Source organism: Melospiza melodia, chromosome 5 (genome assembly GCF_035770615.1).
Source record: "Melospiza melodia melodia isolate bMelMel2 chromosome 5, bMelMel2.pri, whole genome shotgun sequence".
In the NCBI taxonomy this organism is placed as follows: domain Eukaryota; kingdom Metazoa; phylum Chordata; class Aves; order Passeriformes; family Passerellidae; genus Melospiza; species Melospiza melodia.
The window spans coordinates 93,662,934-93,683,207 of NC_086198.1; positions in this window are offsets into that span (position 1 = coordinate 93,662,934).

Consider the following 20,274-nt stretch of genomic DNA (forward strand, 5'->3'; position numbering starts at 1 on the left):
ACTCATGGAGATTTCACAATCACTTTGAAGAATTTAGTTTGCAGACAAATTGCCATTTGATATCGAGTCCAAAATTACCTTCAGTGAATTTCCAGCTGTGGTTTCCTTTTTTTGATTTTTTTTTTGTTTTGTTTTATTAATGAAGTCTGTCCCATCTCTGCCACCTTAAAAATTAAAACCCTTCCTTTTCTTAATGCTCAGTTTTCAAATGCACAGACATAGTTATCATCTCTGGCCCCACAGCCATCATTCAACCACACTGTGCATAATTACTTCTTTTAATCTTTGCTAATAATGCATCATTTCATTAAAAGCCAGCAAGACACTTATTATAAAATGTACTCTCATTCATTTCAGCAGAACTATGTCATGTCCTAGAAAAGCAGATGTCAGAGCAGCCTTAAGTGTTGTCCTTGCCAATTTTAAAGTGGGCAGTAGGTCCTGCAGGTAATGGAAGAGGTTTTGCATGAGGACAGTTCAGCTGGAATCACTGATTAGTTCAGTTAGATTTACTTCAGTTAGATTTCCTCCCTGCTTGGTCTGTAGCTTGAGAAACAATCTGGTCAGAGAGAATGAGAACAAATAAAGTTCTCCTTTCTTTTGGAGAAAGCAAACATATAACACCAGGCTTGGTGGTATTTATGGTATGAACTGTAGGCCTGCCTGAGCTGGTCTTTGCCCTAGTCATTTCCTCGAGCCTCTTGGCAGAAACACTCTCTGTGCCACATTACATCACTTTTCATGGAAATTTAATGTGTAAATGCAAGACTGATGTGCTGTATTTTTCTGCATATACACAGGATGTTCATGTCAGAAAGAAAATAAAATATTCTTGTGTTTAGAATCCACTGTGCTTATATGCAAGAGCAAGACTAGGAAGCATCACAGAGACAGATTAACTCTTACTTTTGCAAGTGGGCAAAAAGATAATTCTCCTTAGTCTCAAAATACTTGCCTGCATTCTTAATTCAGGGTTTTTTTTTCTGTTCAAGATCAGGATAGAAACAACCTCTGGGATTCGGTGAAATCATAAAACAATCCATCAGACAGATTGGAAGGGAGCTTGAAAGATCACCTGGTCCAGCATTTGGAACCTACATGGGATTATTGAGCACCCTGCTCAGTCACCTCTGAGAGGTGCCAGTGATGGGGAACACTACAACATTCCAGGGGAGGTTGTTCCAGTGTAAAGAATTTCTTTTTTATACCTGGATGAATCCTCTTCTGGCACAACTCATGCCTGTTGTCCCTGGCCTTCTCCATGGGCTCCCTGAGAGCTTCCACCCTCTTTGTAGTCACCCTATAAGTGCTGGAATTCTGTGGTGAGGGTCCACAGAGCCGCCTTCTCTCCAGGGTAAAAAGACACAACTTTGTATTTCTAGCCCTTTGAAAATTTTTGTGGCTTTTTTTCAGATCATCTCCAGCCCGTCCACAACATTCTTGAGTTGTGGGGACCAGAACTGAATGCCATAATTCAGCTGTGGGCAGTCACATTAAAAACCAGTTTGTGTTTCTTTAGGAAAAGAATATATGGGGTGACATTATTGCAGATCTAATAGGATGGATTTGCTCACAAGGCTTTGAAGTTTTAGTGGGTTTTTTTAATGCCACATCATTAATCCATAACTTTCTTGACTAGTGTGTTTCAGGATTTTAAAGCTTCTCTCCTGTCTTCCTTAAACTTTTTAGGTCCTCAGGGAACTATTTTGTTTCTGTGTTTTTCTAGCCTGTTGCTGAGTGGAATTTAGGACTATAGTGTCTCTGCTGAAATTTTATTCATTATTCATTACCCTTGTCACTATTGATGGTGACAAATGTCATTACTTTAATGGCCATCATTACCCATTGTCATAATTAAGGGAGATCATTTGATGGCACCAAATATAACATTCCTTAATGCATCAAATTAGGAAAAGATGTAATGACTAGGTACACAACTTCACCCATAATTTTTAAAGATGAATTAATAAATTAAACACTTTCTCCTCGTTAATATGACAACATCATAATTTTAAAAGTTCACAGGGGCAAAGAGGAAATAGGGGGCCAGATGTTGGTTGTTTCTTATTTCTTTCCAATTTGGTGATGACATGGGAAGCTGGATGGGGGCTTATCCCCACTTTTGGGGGCCAACCAGAATGTTTCATGATTGCCAGTTATGCCTGGCTTTTGTGTGGCTGCACTTCTCTAAAGAGTCCATTAGTCAAGTCATCTTCAACTCAGTGCAGCTCAATCATTGTTATAGCTGAAAAAAATATCCTTAATTTAAGTGATGAGGATCTGGGTCTCTGCAACAGATGGTTATGAACCATGGGCTACTGTGGATGGTCTGGAAGATATTTCAGAAGGCTTAAGTAGTCTCTGGACCACTTGGTGTCAGAAACCATGCTGCGTAAAGTAGCAGTGCTCCACAATAGAAATTGAAATAATCCTGCATAACACAGAAAGCTAATAAAGGTCTGCTCATGGTGTCAAATTCTTCCATTTCAACAGTTGGGGTCCACAACTGAGAAAGGTTCTCCACCTTTGTTGGGCAGGTTTGTGGTGGTGTTCACAGGGATCCCAGAATGAGGGAAGAGATGAGAATCCTGACTCCCGGTTTCAGAAGGCTGAATTATTATTTTATTATATATATTATATTAAAAGAAAATTATATATTAAAACTACACTAAAGAATAGAAGAAAGGATTTCATCAGAAGGCTAGCAAGGGACAGAAAGGAATGATAATAAAATCTTGTGATTGACCAAAGTCTGAGACAGCTGAACTGTGATTGGCCATTAATTAGAAACAACCAGGTGAGACCAATCACAGATGCACCTGTTGCATTCCACAGCAGCAGATAACCATTGTTTACATTTTGTTTCTGAGGCCTCTCAGCTTCTCAGGAGAAAGATCATGGGAAAAGGATTTTTCATAAAATATCATGGCGACACAGATTTACTGGATGGATACACAGTTATCTGGGCTGTGAGCTGAGGTCTTGATGTTCTTTGAGATCCTGTAGACCATCAATGATTAGATACAAGAAGGAAGAAGGAATTTTTCTACAATGAGGGTGGTAAAATAGGTTGTCTGTGGAAGTGTTAGATGGCCCGTCCCTGGAAACATGCAAGGGCAGGTTGGACGGGGCTATGAGCAAATCAGTCTAGTTGAGGCTCATGGAATCATGGAATGGTTTGGGTTGGAAGGGACATCAAAGACCATCTTGTTCCATGCCCTGCCATGTTCAGGGACACCTTCCACTCTACCAGGTTGCTCCAAGCCCCATCCAGCCTGGCCTTGGACTCTGCCAGGGATGGAGCAGCCACAGCTTCTCTGGGCAATCTGTGCCAGGGCCTCACCACCCTCACAGGGAAGAATTCTTCCCTAATATCAAATTTAAACTTATTGTCCTCTGGTTTGAAGGTGTTCCCAAGGTCCCTTGGAGGTGCCCTTGCAGGGTGTTGGAGTTGCTGACAGGTCCCTTCCAACCCAAACGCTCCTGTGGTTCTGTGGGCTGTGCTGACACAGCAAAGAGGACGCTCTGATCATGGGAGTCTGGATTTCTGCTTGATGGCAGGATCAGGAAGAACACACCATATGGTAAGTGGGCACAGAGGAAGAGAAATTCAGAGACAGAACAGGAAACGAAAATAAAAGATCGAAAGATGGGAAATGAGAAGATCCATAGAGCGTGGGTCAGCATGTGAGGAGAAACATTTGGCAGGCGTGTGGAAGGAGGTTTAGCCATGGACTGCGTTGGCTTTGTGACAGATTGAGGACCTCTAGAGTCACTTACACTGTCTACAATTTGTCTAAGCAGTGGAGAGCAGGTCAGCTCATCTCTCTGCATAAAGAGAAGACCTTCCTTCTCAAAGGGTGTGAGGCTCCCCTGGCAGTGAGGATGGGACACACAGATCTTGTTATCCCCGGCTGAGAAAGAGCAGGAGAATGGATGATAAGCAGCAATTAAGAAGAGGATGTAGCTCAGTGCATCTTGAGAGAGGAACCCCTTCCCTCGGAATGAAAATAATTGTTGAAACATTAATGTTGTCTGCAACTCGTGTGGCTGTGTGTGTATTAACAAGATGGAAGATTTCTGTCTTAATATTAACAGTTTTTTTTTTTTTTGTTTTTTTTTTTTAACTGGGTTTTTTATCTTGTAAATCCAATGAAATCAGTGCAGTGGCACAGCTGCAAACTAATTGGCTACCTCTTATACTTATTGATACAAGAGCAAAAATGTCTCTAGGTGTGCAGTTCTAATTTAACACTGAGCCTTACTGCAGACAGTAAGGACTGCTCTAGATTTTAAAATATTAAAAATCATGCCCTTCAGGACTGAAAAATTCTGAAAAGTTTGGGGCTTTTTTTTCAGGACATGCGATTTTTAAAATATTTATTACGGCTTGTCAGTAGATCAATGGACAGTTAGACCTGCTGATTTGGATTCATAAACTGTAAAAAGTGTTGCACTTTCTACTGATTTTTTTCTCTTTGAGTAACAGGAAGAACTCTTTGAGAACACTTTCAGCCTCAAGGACAGAATACATAATTGCGTTCATGAGATAAATCTATCACAATAGGGGAAGAATTCCCTTGTAAGTATTAAATGTGAGATATAGGGAAAGAAATTTTTTAAAGAAGGAAAGATTAAAGCACATTCTACCTCTCCATATCACCCTTTAACTCTCAGCTTTCACCATAACTTAAATCAGAAATGTGCATAGTGGATAATCTGTGCCCAGCAATTTTACACATCTCACTGATTCCCAGTCCATGCTAAGACATGACAAACTGCATTTCTGGTGTCCCATAAAAACAAGAATCTCACATGGAAAAGGAAACAAACAAACAAAAAAAGGCAAATAATCTCACTAAGTATTTCCTTCCCAAAATCCCCCTCATTTTCACCCTCTTTGTTTTGGAGCTGAGAACTGGGTTAAAGCCCAGCTGTGTATTTTGGAATGAGCCTGAGAGGATGTTGAGTTCTGCACCGTTCACACCTAGAGTAGCACAGGAAGCCAAGAAGCTCTAGATCAAAAACCCCAATTTTTCTTCACTGTCATTCAATTCATGAATATCTAATCTTTGTTGAACTTATTTATCTGCCCAAACAGCAGCTTAAGGAATAGAAAGCCACCAAACCACCAAAAAAAAAAAAAAAAAAAACCCAAAAAACAAACAAACAAAAAAACCACCCCAGAGTAAATCCAGAGTAAATTTAAAAAACCAAAAAACAAAACCACCACTGCCAATCATTGAAAGATGCTCTTTGTGGGCTACATAGAGTGCCTGCTTGAATGCTTTTTTAGCATTTTGACTATAATGGAGGGTGAGATCTGTTTTTAATGCTAGAGATTCAGTCAGAGACATGGATATCTGGGCTGTGCACCTGCAGAATGCAGGAAGAGGATGTCCCTTTCCTAAAGAACTAATGTCCATTAAATGAAACGGGGTGATAACAATGAACAAATTAGGTCCAATATTTCTTTATGTTTCCATCAATTTGTAGTCAGCATCCAGAAAGCCAGAATTAACTCATTGTTGCCTGAAGTGTAGCATAATAATAATAATAATAATAATAATGATAATAATAATAATAATAATAATAATAATAATAATAATAATAATAATAATAATAATAATAATAATAATAGGAATAAATAATAATAATTCCATCTCTCAGTGGAATTCTTCCTTTTTAGGTTTCACTTCTCAGTACCAAGTTAATGCAGGGCTGTTGGCCAAATACCCTGCCACTACACTGAGACAATTCAAAGGAGCTAAATTAGTGGAAATATTTTGCAGGTATCCCAGTTTAATTAATCCCAGTTTAATTAATTAATCCCAGTTTCATTCCATATCAATAAACTTATTAATTTAATAGATTTTAAACATTATGTCTGTGAACATCTTTGACAAAATATCACTGTGTGACACTGAAAATTCGCTAAACCTAAGGAAATGGTCACACCTTGCACCAGGCAAGGTTTAAATTAGAAATTAGAATTTTTTTTTTTTTCCACAGGAAGAGTTGTAAAGATTGGGTACAGACTGACAAGGGCAGCGGTGGTGTCACAATTCCTGGAAGTGTTCAAAAATACCATGTGCAAATGGCACTCAAGGATGTGGTTTAGTGGGGAACATGGTGGTGGTGCTGGGTTGAAGGTTGGATCTGATTATCTTACAGATCATCCAAATTTAACAATTCTACGGCAAAATGATCATAACCTCTGCACTGAAAAAAAAAAAAAAAAAGAGTGGGAATTGATTAGATATGGAAGCTCACATTAGTATCTCTCGAGACATAAATATTTCTGGATACTTGTTTTTCAGGAAGATTCTCAGGATTATCCGAATTTACCTTCCCAACGAACTCTCTGACTGTTTCTGTGAATCTGTATTGAAAAGTCCTGTTTAATACCACATAAAAAATATTTGGTGAGATGAGTCTCTACCTGCTCAGTTCTGAGAACTGTAACACTTCACTGGCTGCTTAGAAGGGATGGCAAGAAAGAAAATCAATTAATGCAAAACATCTATTTTTGCAATTTAATAGAATTTAATAAAAATGTGTCTCTCAGAGCTGCCAGGGTGTCTCTGAGTACTTGTTATAGGCAGTTTAAGACATTTTTATTCAGGACTGAAGGGAAGGTGTTAGATGTGTGAAATTCTTTCCCCAGCTCTGGTGCTGTGCTGAGCTGTTTGATAATTTCAGTGTATCGGTCTGTAAAGTGGCAAGTCATGGCAATTTACTTCTCAGGGGTTCTGCAAGATTTCAGAAATAATTTTAAGAGTTTTGAGATGCTTGGATGAAGTGTATGGTAAAGTGAAAAATGAAAAGATACACAGAGTTCATGTGTGCTTGTTTGGTGATGTTGGATGTTGTGACTGCTGTGCTTGGCTTAGGTTGTCCAATGTTCTGCCTGGTTTGTGAGCTGGAACCCACAGCAGCTCTGATGCCCACTTCAGTTTAGTGCCCAGTGTCTGTGTGCTTCCCTTTCCTGGATAATGCAGAGTGTGCACAGAAATTGCATTTTCTTCCTCGTGAGCAGAATCCTTGTATGCCTGAGGACAACAGGGAATGATGGGAACAGTTGGGAATTGAATGCTGGTCATGAGTAAAAGTGCAAAATTTCTGACCTCCTGCATTACAAATAGCCGCGGGAATATTCATGGTGTTGCCTTTCAATTCTTTGTACATTAAATGGAAATCAGCTTTATTGAGTGTTTTTGTTTGGTTGGTTTGTGTTGGTTTGTGGTGCTTTTACATTTAGATGTCCCAGCTTTATATTTTTCCTAAATGATGTTTTCCATGGTGAGGCAGAGGTCCTCTTGTATACTTCAGGATGCTGCCTCAAGATGGAAAAATTATTCTTGTTTTTCCAAGTTCCATCATAAAAATGGAGCAAAAGGAATCTACCTGAGAAGGCAGTGCCAATATTTGTGCCTTGTACCTGCAGACTTGTGGGTATTCTGCCGTGAACATTTTTTTCCAACCTCTTTTCCCTGCTTGAACAATTTAACTTGATGCCAGCTTTGTAATATAATTCATCTTCTAGCTCCAGATAGATTTATTCTTGAGTGCTCAGAGTGTGATCTTTAAGCACTCTGAATGACAGACCTGAGAAATGCAGTTAGAGTGGTTCTGTCAGTAAAACTGAAATTGTGAATAATAGGTTGCTCTTGGCGCATAAAAGTAAGACCCATGTCCAGTAATATTTGTGTTTGAAGTATTACTGTGAGCTGATGACTGGAATGCTGGTCTGCCCTAGAAGGAGGTGCTTCACATTTGTAACCTAATATTCTCTTTCTAAGGGCTTCATATTTTAAGAGTTTTGAGCTGTATTAAATGAAATATTTTTTGGAGGCTGCCAGCCTTGTTGTGATTCCATCCCTATAAAGTGCTCTGCAACTTCTTTCTCATTTTATGCTGCTGTTTAGTCATTTTTCAGACAGTAACACACTGAATATTTTTAAGTTGATGGCCTAATTAGAGCAATTAAGTTTAGCATGGCATAAAGCATCTTAAAAATTGGCTCGACATTGGACCTCAAAGGTAGTTTTAAAAAATTGCTGTATTGCCATATATTGGTGATTGTCTGTTCATTGCAGTCCTCCTGTGACTAGTTATAAATTTAATTCTACCCATCTATTTTATGATAATTTTGCTTGTTTTGGCTTTTTTTTTCCCAGTGGCTGGTGTGGGCTTTGCTTTACTAAACTGTATTTATCTCAACCCAAGAGTTTTGTAGCTTTTACCCTCCTGCTTCTCTCCCCTGTCCCCATAAGACAAAATATTTAAAGATTAATATTTAAAGATTAGGTCAAAATCATAAATATCCTTATTAGCAGTGTTTTATTAGTCAATAACTCATTAAAAAGTCTTGTAACTAAAGCCTTGTGTCCTTCTGAACCATGCTGTAATGATGTGAGCTGAACTCACGCTTCTGTGAAAATAAGAAAATAAAAAAACCTACCTATGTAGAAAATAAGGAAACTTTCCTATGTAGAAAATAAGAAAATAAACCACATCATCAAAACCAACTCAGAGCTCCCATCTCTAACTCATTCAAAACTCCTTCAAAATCCCCATAGTGGGGGAATGAGTGAGGGGCTGTGAGGGGCTTGGGGTTAAACCATGGCAATAATATAACCTGAAATTGCAAATTTTGTAGTGCTCAAATGCAAGTGCAAGTCTGAAGATTTCATGGAGTGCCAGAAATTGCTCAAAATCTTGGAGAGTTTTATAATATCAGTGCAATTAGCTGTATAAGACTTAGATCAAGTGAGAAAATATCTGACACTGGAAGGGTCTTTGAAACAAGAGAAGCATCTTGATATCTTAATACTCAGTAGTAGGAACTGGATAAGTTATGAGAAGGATAACACAGCTTTTGAACAGTCCAAGAAAAAAAAACAAATGCTTTCCATTTAGGATCATTGTGAATCAAGAGCATGAGATTTTCCTAAGAGATTTCACCATTCAACTATAAGATATTGAGGCTGGTGCTGAATTTGGACAGGCTCTGAGGCCTATACTAATCACTTATTAATAATTCACTGTCTGCTTGGAAGTTCTGCTTAAAAAGAAGACCAAAAAGATTATGCAGTATGTTCATAAACTGAATCAACTTAATTTTTCATAGGGTTATCTCAACATATCTTCTTCGAAGATTACACTCAGATTTGAACCACTTCAAGACTGAAATTGCTACTTCTTTAATTTTAACCAATTTCACTAAGAAACGTTGCCTATTGGAAAGTTTTTGAATTCAGGACAGAAGCTTCCATATTGAGCAATTTCAAAGCAGGCAACAATGATTCTCCAGGGTTTTTATTAAACCCAGCACTCAACTTTAAAATTACAGCGAAGCAGACACAGCACACAAAGTGTTTTTACTGTTCATTAAAAACTTCATGACGTACTGTAGATCTTAGTTTTTGCATATTTTGTAAATGAACCAGTTTCAGGTAGGAAGTGCAGCACTTTTGCTTCGGAGTAGCCATCTGCTATGGTGTGGCCGTGGTGCCAGTGGCTCTTTCTGGGTGGATGAATTTTGGGAGCCCTGGGATTCCTGTGATCTTCCATCTGCACAACATTTCATTCTTTCATGGAACCCTACCAAGTGTCTGGAGCACAGCAGTACTTGGATGCCTGTATTGTTTTCAAAAAGACACTCACAGATTTGCAGAACCTTGGGCACATCTTACAATCCTGCTTTCCCTCTGGGTTTGTGGGAGGGCCGAGAAAAATGTTGAAACTATCCCTCTTTCACACAGAATCCCACTCTCCTGTTTCTGCAGAGCAAACCTCTTGCATATGTTTCCTATATGATTTCCTTCTTCACCCATGATCCACTTTTTTAAAAAAAATCTACTTTCCTTTTTATCCTGGTGCTAAATTTCATCCAGGATTCCAACATTTTAAACTGTGGGACTGATAAATGGAGCTGAACATGGGGGCTAATTCTGATGTCCTAAACTGGTTTTGTGGTCTGTGAGTAATTATATACCTTGTTGAAACCAGTAAGCTTGAAAATAAACTGTCAGGAGCTCTGTGCCCTGACACATTTTACCATTCCAGCCTTCTGATTATCACCAAATCAATGTTTTGCTCACTGTGGCTTACACTACTTGATGAAGGTTTGAACCTGATAAGCTACTATAAGGTGCAGCCCTGCTGTGGGGTACAGAGGACCTCACAGAAGGCCAGGTTACACTTTTCTGGTCACTTAATGCTCAGTCTCTGAATGAAAAATAATGTCTATCAGGTCTTGGACCCATGGTTTCTGGAGTATTGTAAAAAAAGCAATTGAAGGTAATTTTTCTATTGCTAGACAGGCAGGCAGGTACAAAAATACCACAGAGTAAAATTTTCAAGCTGGGCTTAGTTAGTTAACTATGATAAAAATCCAATCTTTTTCTTTTCCCCTTCAGATTTTCATAATTATAGCATTTTCCTAATTAAAGAACAGTTTAAAAATACAAAAGAATTTCAGTTCTCTCAATTCGCTCTGATAAGAATAGCTCTAGGATTTAAAGGAGAACAGTTTAAAGGAGAACAGTGTCACTTGCCTTGGAACTCTTTCTTACACATTGTGCACAAAATGGAAAAGGTAAAGTTAAAAAGGAAAGTTTGCCTGCAAGTTTTAGTTTGGGCCATAAATACTTGGCAGATTATACCCAAATCTGAAACAGCAGTGTTTTGTAACAAGCACAAGGCAGTGCCACCTAAAAAGATTTGTGCAACTTCCAAGGAAAAATTAGGGCAGCAGGTCCTTAAGTTACAATAGCAAATACACCACAAAGCAGGGAAAAAAAAAAAAAGCTGCATTAATGTCTACTTATTCACACACCATTTTATTTGGTTATTTTCCACAGCAACGCAGGAGGCAAAGGTCTCTTTTATCTACCTTGTAATTTAGCTGGTTTAAAAAGGGTTCATCTTGAAGATTAGACACCTAAACCAGTGGCCAGTGTGGGCATATCTGCCAGTTTAGTTTATTTTGTGTTATTGTAGCAGGAGATCAATCAGCAGCATCAGTGCAGGACTTCAGCTCTTTCACAAGAGATTTTGTGAGCTCTGGAGCTTTTCAGATTCCACTGACTGATCTTTGGTGTTCTGTGATAGGATCTGAGGGAATGGCTGCAGCTGTCCTAGCAGAGGTTGATGTGGAAAGTCAGGAAAAACCGAAAATCTTCTTTCCCCAGAGGGTGGTGGGCACTGCCCAGGGAATGGGCACAGCCCTGAGGCTGCCAGAGCTCCAGGAGAGTTTGGACAGCGCTGCCAGGGATGCCCAGGCTGGCATTGTTGGGGTGTCTGTGCAGGGACCGGGGTTGGACTGGACGGTCCCTGTGTGTCCCAGCTCAGGATATTCCATGATTCTGTGCTGTAATTCAGCTTCCCACACACACATTCCCCAGGAAAAGCCCTCAGATGTCCAAAGGGCCACAAGTCTTTTCCAGATGCTGCATTTTGTCTGCCAGCCCCAGCACCCAGCTAAGGTTTGAGCATGTTGGTCTGTGAGTGAATCTCACTCTTTGTTTCCTTAATTCCATGTTTACGTAAATATTTTTGTTGCTTTACATTAGGGAGCTTTGAAACTTCAGAGAACATATTCCAAATTGTGATGTGAACCAGACAAAAGTGGGCTAAACTCAAGATGTATGTTCTTTCAAAATACTTCTTGTCTTTGTATGAGATAAGCAATAATGTTTAGTGGATGAGGTCCTCATTAAAATAGCAAATACAATGCTCTGTGCAAAACCAAGGCAGTACTGACTAAAAATAAAAAATTGTTATTGCTTATAGATAAAGTAGTAAAGAATGAGCACTGCTGAATGAAAAAGATTCAGAAAATGAAAAAGCTATAGTTGTTCTGGGAAAGCAGCCTTACATTAATAAATGAATAAATACATAAAACATCCAAGCATTTAACTCAGCAAATGAAGGTTAAGAGAGGACTTGCTGATGTTCTGTGTTAATTCATCCTCTGAGACTTCTAAAAGTGAAGAGCACTTTAGTCCATCAGAAGAAAAAAGAAGTGTAAGAAACTGTAAACCACACAAATTTAACAATTAGCATAATTAGTCACCAGAACAACAACTCTATCATTTATCTTTGGATTGAAAATTAATGACTTCCTAAAAGACATTCTAGGTCAAGTACGAGTTTTTAATTTTGGTGTAGCAATAGCTTGGAGAAAATTTTCTAGTAAAATATTCAAAACATGGAGTTAATGAAGTGGCTAAACTGTGATCATTTACAGATAAAAGATACTTTTATTGTCAAATAATCAGATTATCTCCTCTGCCTGCATCAACACATGACAGAAATATGCATTAGTTAGATTTTTAGGAACTAGATAAGATTTTACTTATTGCCAAGAGTTATTTTCTGAGTTCATTTTCTAAAATTATTTTTTGATCAAAATCTCTGTTTTCTACATAAGACGTGTATTTGCTTGAAAACATCTAAATGGTAGAACAACCATCTAGTATTTCAGTTTAAGGCCAATTGCAAAAAAAAAGATATGCAGTGATGTACCTACTTATCAGACCTAGAATTGTAAGTATTGTCAATTATATATATTTCTGTCTTTGAAATGATTTTGGACTAAAAGTAGGTGAGAATATAGTAATATATAGTGTATGTTACTACAATACAGTATTTTTGCTATTTGCATATGCACATTGACTACCAATGCATTACTCTGGTTATTAACATTTAGTCTTCCTTTGGTTATTTGCCAATTTACTTTTTTAATGTATTATTTCATAAAACCACAGTCAATTTGTACTTTAAGAAATTGGGTGGCTGGCACCAAATTTTTATGTATTGCAAGGCTATTCTTATCAATTTTCACCTTCTACTCTGCAATTCAGTGCAGGAAAATTCAAGAAGGAAAGAATTAGGTAGTGCACTTTATCTATTCTTTAATTCCTGTGTACAATAAATCACACATAGTGAAGCCTCTTCCTAAAGAGATAATTAAAATTGGAATTAAGAAGTATGAAGTGCCTCTTTGGAGAAGAAATGAGAATATCTGGAAAAATAGTGATTCATTAGTGTGATCCACAAGGGAAATGGAAAAAGAAGGGGGAGAAAGTCTCAACACTCTTTTCTGATAAGAGACTTATAAAAAAATCTACTGACTAATGGTGGTTTGTGGGACAGATGGATGGAATTCACTTACTATATTCCTCACAATTATTTAATGCCACAGGCATATATAAATAGTATGTATTTATTTTCCCTCCTGCTCTCTTTCCCTCATTCATAAGTTCCAGCCCACCTCCAGTTCTGACTATCTGAAACCAAAACTGCAATCCTCAAGTTCAGCTGCCACTTTACCCCAGATGCTCTTAAACTCTATTTTTCAATGGTTATTTGGTTATTTTCCCAAACCTCTGAAATTCTGCTTCTTGGCATGACCAGATCCTCAAAGCTCTTGTGTTCCTAATTATTCTTTTCTTTAAAAGAAAGGCCCATCTGCTGTTGTGATATGGAAAGGTAGATCACAAAGACCTTCCTTTAGTAAATGGTTTGTGCTGTTGGTGCCTAATGACAAAAAAAAAAATCTTCTATTTCAATATTAAAGTCCTGGAGAGTGATTGGATTTAAAAGATCAACTATTTCCAGTCTAGGACCTAAAGTAAACCAGGTGTAGGCAAAGATTCCTGGCAGGCAAAGAGCTAGGAAGAAAAACTTAAAATTCAAAAACCTTTGATTTTTTTCTTGCACTCTAATAAAGAGTAACTTGAATTGTCTAACTACTTTTACATAGCCAGAGAATGGTTCTCTGGAAACTGAGGGGTAAAGAAACCCCAAACAAATAACAAAACTACAGACAACTGAAGAAAAAAGAGCAAGGGATATGACAGTCCAAACCACAAGAAGTGAGAAATAAAGGTTGACAAAGGTGCATTATAAAGTGCCTCTATTTCAGCAGAGAAATTCTTTCCACAGTTATAACTAGGAGTCTATAAAAAAATCAATAATTAGAAAAGAAAGTCAAGAAGAAAACCAAAGGAAGCAGGTTCTGACCTAACAACATCAAGAAGCAGCACAAGGACTCACCCTGTGGTGAGACAACGTTTGAAGTATCTCTCTCTTAATTATAGCTCTGCTAATTTGCAGTAGTTGTTAAATAAATTTACTGTATCCTGTAGTTTTTGATAATGAAACAGTGGTGAAATGGCATGAGGCTTTAGTTTTGCTTCAGAGTGTCACAGTGAGTCAGAGGAGGCGTTTGCCCACGCGGCCGAGGATGCTCTGCTTGCTTTTGTTCAAGTTCTCCTTGGTGAGCCCATCAAAAGGGTTTTCTCAATTGGCAGCCCAAGCAGATTCCTCATGTGGCTAACGAAGGTGAACTCCCCTAAAATTAGGGCTTCTAATATTGAGCATGGCAGTACATAAATCCTCATACCTCAGATTTCATCCTCCAAGACAGGAACTGTTTTGCAGTAGCTGTGCACTAATTTTGGAGTCACTTTGGGTACACCCTGCAGTCACACTCGACAGCAGCATCTGATTGCCATTAACACAGACTTAACTGTAGGAGTTGTGAATGGGGACGTGCAATTAGGCCGTGGACAGGAACTGTTCCCCCTGGTATCTCCTCATTTTAAACCAGATTCGTTTAAGATGCAGCTATGCCTCGTTGTTCTTTAGGCAGTCCCCATGGCCTCTGGCAGCTGGACTAAGCAGAAATTCATCCTGATGGCTACACAGTGATCAAAGCACTCTGGAATGGCTGCATGCTTACCAAATGTATTTTTAAAAAAGCATTATGTATGTATTTTATAACCAGAATAAACGTCCTGGCAACTGAAAGCTGGAAGCCTGTTACTGGAAATTATTTTTGCAAACTGTACTTATCCAGCAGCAATAACACATTTTAACATCTGCTGCTACCTTCCTGGAGCTATGGATGTAGCTATTACTAGAAACTTAACAAGCCCAGTGCCTTGATCAGCTGCTTTCCAAATCACTTTATCATAGGAGGAATTCTTCAGGGAATTGCAGCCATGGTGTGTCATAGTGCATTTAGCAAATGACAAATGCAAACGTTGAAATGCATATGCAGAGAAGGAAAAATGCATTTCCTGAGCTGGATACTCCTTGGGTTGGGAAAACAGCCTAAAATCAAATAAAGACCTAGAAAGTATCTTGAATAAAACCCCACCAAAATAACTGTGGAAGCAGATGAAGTAGATTATATTTATAAAATATGTGCAGAAACGGGTGGGGTTCATCAATATCCTCCAGCTGTTTTACTCTGAGGGTGAGAAGCAACACTCCTGGTTAAATCAATCTCATGGCTGATTTTCATTGTTTGACTGAGGCAAAACTTCTCAAGCAGCACAGAATTCTTTAACAGTTGGATCTGTGCAGTGCCTTGATCCTTGTTTTGTGTTGTCCCTCACACAAGTCCCAGTTTTGCTCTTTCATAAATTATTCTCAAAACCAGTGAAAAAAGGCAAACAAAATCCACTAAAATGTTAAGCTGGTCATTGTAGCTCTTATCTAAGAAAAACTTTCTGGGATTTTGGACTTAGATGCTCTTCAGTGATGACTAGGACCACATTAAGATGACTCTTAGAAGACCTGTTTTGTTGTAAGGGAGTCTTGGTTCTCATGTTCTTGCATCTTATTCCTGTCCCTTGTTGTGTTGTTTCTCATGTTTTTTTAGACCTATCTGTTTTCCTTTTTTAGACCCGTTTTCCTCACCTCTCCTATGCCTTATCAGCCATTTTTACTATCTATATTAGTAACAAGCAGAGCTAATTTAATCTAGAGACTTTATCTGTGGAATATTGGCTCATTTTATATTTCATCCACTTGCTGCAGACTTTAATATAATTTACATTATCACTGAGTTACTGAAATGCAGATAAAAACATTCTGCATTATAAAGTCATCATCTCCTCATGTCCTTGCTTGGCAGTTCTTTTGGGATGGACATTGGCAAAGACTCCTCCCTCTGACTGCACAAAGAGTGTCTGCAATGCTTTTGAGGAATCTCTTCTGCGATAATTTTCACAAAGAATTGGTGTTCAAGGCATACATTTTCACATTCTGTCTTCCATTGCTGTCTGTATCCTACAAAATTCCAACTTCAGCTTCCAAATCTTGAAAACCTACTGCAGTCTTAGAGCAGAGATTCTGCTCTGTTTTCTGCAAGGCCCTGAATGTACCTTGCGTTGGAACTCAGCATTTCCTGCTCGTTGCAGTGGTTCTGGCATCCAGCAGCTACAATGAGAACACTGTGGAGGCATTTCCAAAAGTTAAGGAAGGAGCACTGCCCTCCAAACCTTGACCAGTCCAGCTCCTGTTTTCATGACCAGCCCAGCTGGTTTGGGAAAGTCGTCAGAGGAATAGATTGTTCAAAAAGGATAAAAAAGGTTGGCACCAACCTGCTCAGTTTTCTCAGTGTGGTTGGCCTTGATTCTGGGAGAAAAGTCAATGATTTGTATGACTGTGCTGAAGTATCGATCAAGCAAGGCAGAGCAAATGGATTTCATTATAAGAACTCCTAAAAAGTAACAGGATACAGGTCTGCCTATGAATTATTAAGTAATGACATATGTAATAATAAAAGTTTACTGCAGTACTGCAAGGATAACTGTGAAACAGCAGCTGTAACATCTTATGAACATCTTATGTACACTCATAGGAGAAAAGTGAGGCTGTGGCTCTAACTACAAGCTGAAATAACTCCCAAATATTTACCCATAGGTCTATAGCAGCATTTCTTTAAAATAATATTGTGTTGTCCTCAGTAGAGCGTGGAATTGTCATTTCATTTCCCTAAACAGCTGCAGTTGCAGCTGATTTATGAAGACTGACTTGATTTCTTTTGTATAAGTAATTAGCAATCTGTTCCTAGATTACTGGATTTATACTTCATAGAATTTGTGTTTCCAAATCACTTTTTCCCTGGAAGATGCCAATGGATTATATCTCTTTTAGCTGACTGTAACTGTGGTTTGACTTTTTACCCTTCCAATTCTCTCCCTCAGTGATGAGGAATGAGTGCTGTGTGATGCTGCTGCTGGCTGGGGTTTAATCACAATACAGATTTAGGACATGTAGCAGGAAAAAGTCAAATGTTTCAAGAGGCAGGTGCAAGGCAAAGCTCTCTGTGCAATGTGTTAAGTGCTCTAAAAAACTTGAATCTACATTAATCCACTCAAGCTTTCAAGTTCAAAAAAGAAAATGAATGTGAAATCACCTGAAATCAGGTTTTGAATTCCCCTTTTCCACCACTGTAATTTTGCAGGTCATATGTTTTAGCAAAGGAAATTGAATCCCATAAAGCATTAAAACAAAAGGCAGACAAAGAAAAGAATTTTAATGAAACTATTAGGAAGTTGTGATAAGTATCAAATCAAAATTATTTATCTATCAGCCCTCAAAGACAGCAGGGAGGTAAAAAATTATAAAGAGCCTATGTCTTAGATATAGTGGTAGATTTAATTTAATTAGGAACAGACATTCTCAACTGGGCAGTAGGAATTATTCTGAGTGCAAAGAATCATGTTGGGGAACAGACCTTTACATGAATGAGTAACTGAGGATTAGTCCATGACTTTGTGCATTGCTGAAAAAAGGAATTTGGGGACACCCTTTATTTTAGAGAAGCTCAGGAAGCCAAATCCTTTGAAAATATGTGCACATATTAACCTGTTAGATGGCATCAGTAGTCATCAATTCAAAGCCCACAATCACACAGACCCGATTGCCTTGTCCATGCTGAAGGTCATTCTCTGCAGGATCATCAGGTCAGGTCCTGATTGAGAATGTCTCTGTTTCATGGTTAATTGTTGCATTTCATGTCTGCCTGTTTGGCTCTGGGCTTGAGTGCTGATGTCTGTCAATGCTGTTGTAGGAGGAAATCACCTCAATTTGCACCTGGAGGGTTTAGGTTGGATATTAGGAAAAGTTTCTTCACTGAAAGGGGGGTCAGGTTTTGGAACAGGTGGCCTCGGAAAATGCTGGAGCACCCATCCCTGGAGGGATTTAAAAGCCCTGTAGTTGTGGTACCTGATGCCATGTTTAATGGTGTGTTTGGCACTATTGGTTTAAGGGTTGAACTCAGTGATCTCGGAGGGCCCTTCCAAACTCAGATTGCAACTGAAGGCGTTAGGCTGAGTATTAGGAAAAATTTCTTCACTGAAAAGGTGGACAAGCCCTGGAACAGGTGGCCCAGGAAAGTTCTGGAGTCCCCATCCCTGGAGGAATTTAAAAGCTCTGCTGTAGATGTGGCACCTGGGGACAGGGTAAAGTGGTGTGTTTGGCACTATTGGCTTAAGGGTTGAACTCAGTGATCTTTGGAGGGCCCTTCCAACCTCAGGTTGCACCTGGGGGGTTTAGGTTGAATACTAGGAAAGGTTTCTTCACTGAAAGGGTTTCTTTCACTGAAAGTTGTCTTCACTGACAAGCCCAGAACAGGTGGCCCAGGGCAGTGATGGTATCCCCAACCCTGGAGGAATTTAAAAGCTGTGTAGATGGGGCACCTGGGGACAGGGTTAAGTGGTGTCTTGAGGTTGATCTTGGAGGATCCTTCCAACCTAAACATTTTGATGAATCTGTGATTGTCTCACACTTCCATGGTTTCTCTGGGAAATCCTCACTCCAGACCTCCCCATCATTGTCTCTGTTTCCATGCACCAGTGCCCACTTTCACTCAGTAGAGTTAAACTGGAAAATGCTGTGACAGCTCTTCCTGTGATATTAGACCCAAAACATGGATCTCCATAACAGCATAACTGAGGGAAAGTCAGAATTAATTAGCTCCAAGTAAAGCAGGGTCGCAGGTTTACCCAGCTGATATAAAATAAGTTGTGATCCTTTGTCAAAGATCATGAATCTGTTAATGATTTGCTATGTCTTCAGGAATGCTTATTAAGAGTGACAAGTGGCTATTGTGAGCAGAATGACTCAGTACACTTAAAAATAATCTAAACCTAATAACAAAAAATAAACCTTATTATAATCTAAAAATAATCTAAACCTTATTTCTTTATGCAGGAAAGAAAATAATAATCTAAACCTTATTTCTTTATGCAGGAAAAATCTATATTTGAAATATACTTTAGTTCATGATACAGTTTGATCATTTGCTGAAAACATTGAATTTTAAAGAGGTTGAAATCAAACTAGGAGCTAAAATGCTTCAGTTCCCTAAATACCAATGGTACAAAGGGATTACTACAGCACTAGGGCACTGGGCTCCATAAAATAACTTTTTGCCAGGAGGGAGAAACCCAACTCTGCCACCACCACGTGTGGTGGAGCCCAGTGTTCCTGGGGATGGCTGAACTCCTGCCTGCCCACAGGGAGCAGGGAATTAATTCCTCACTTTGCTATTCCTGGAATATAAAAGTAGATATGGTGGAATACATCTGTATTGGTTTTTACATATGTTGTGCTCCTATTCAGCCAGAAAATGTAGCAATTGGAACCTCTATTGACATTTACATGTTGAAAATGTTTTTCTTGTCAAATTTCTCCTGGCAGTGTTACATTCACGTGGATGTCGCAGGGACTGCATCCCAACACATTTTGACATTTAAATCAGTTGCAGAACCAATGTAGATGACCCCATCCCTTCTTAAATACCTTGAAAATTATCCTGATTGTGTGTGTAATAAAAAGGAGATTTCTCCAAAAATATTTTCTCCTATCTAACATGATAAAAATCATGAAATAAATGCAGTATAATGTTTCATTTCTGACTGTTGACTATGCTGAAAATTCCCTCCTTCACAGATATGCTTGTTTATCTTTTGTCAGTGGCTCTTGGAACTTTGGAATGGAATGGAATGGAATGGAATGGAATGGTTGTGAGTAGGCAGATTTTACATTTGGTGTGCAGAAAATCAGGCACTGAACTGATGAGGGAAGAAGGGTGTGTATTTACCTTGATTAACAACTGGAACATACTGTCTCCACTTTCTGCTTTGTCTCAACTTTAGTGTGACTTTGGTACAGTTTTCTCCTGTCTGTGCTTTCCATACTCCATCCTCAAAACTGGACAGAGTGTGGCTTGATTTCTTTCACTCTTTTGCTATTTAAAGTTATGTTATTTTCATAACATTTGCTGCAATGAAGCTTCAGTTTTAGTTTCTGTCACTAAAAATCACTGTAAATCCCAAATACCATTGCCTGATGTGGGAAATATGGCATAAAGTGGTGAATTATGTTCCACTTCAGACCACAGCACTGCAACTACTTTTCTCTTACTTCATCTTTAATCCCTCTCCAAAATGCTTAAAAAGA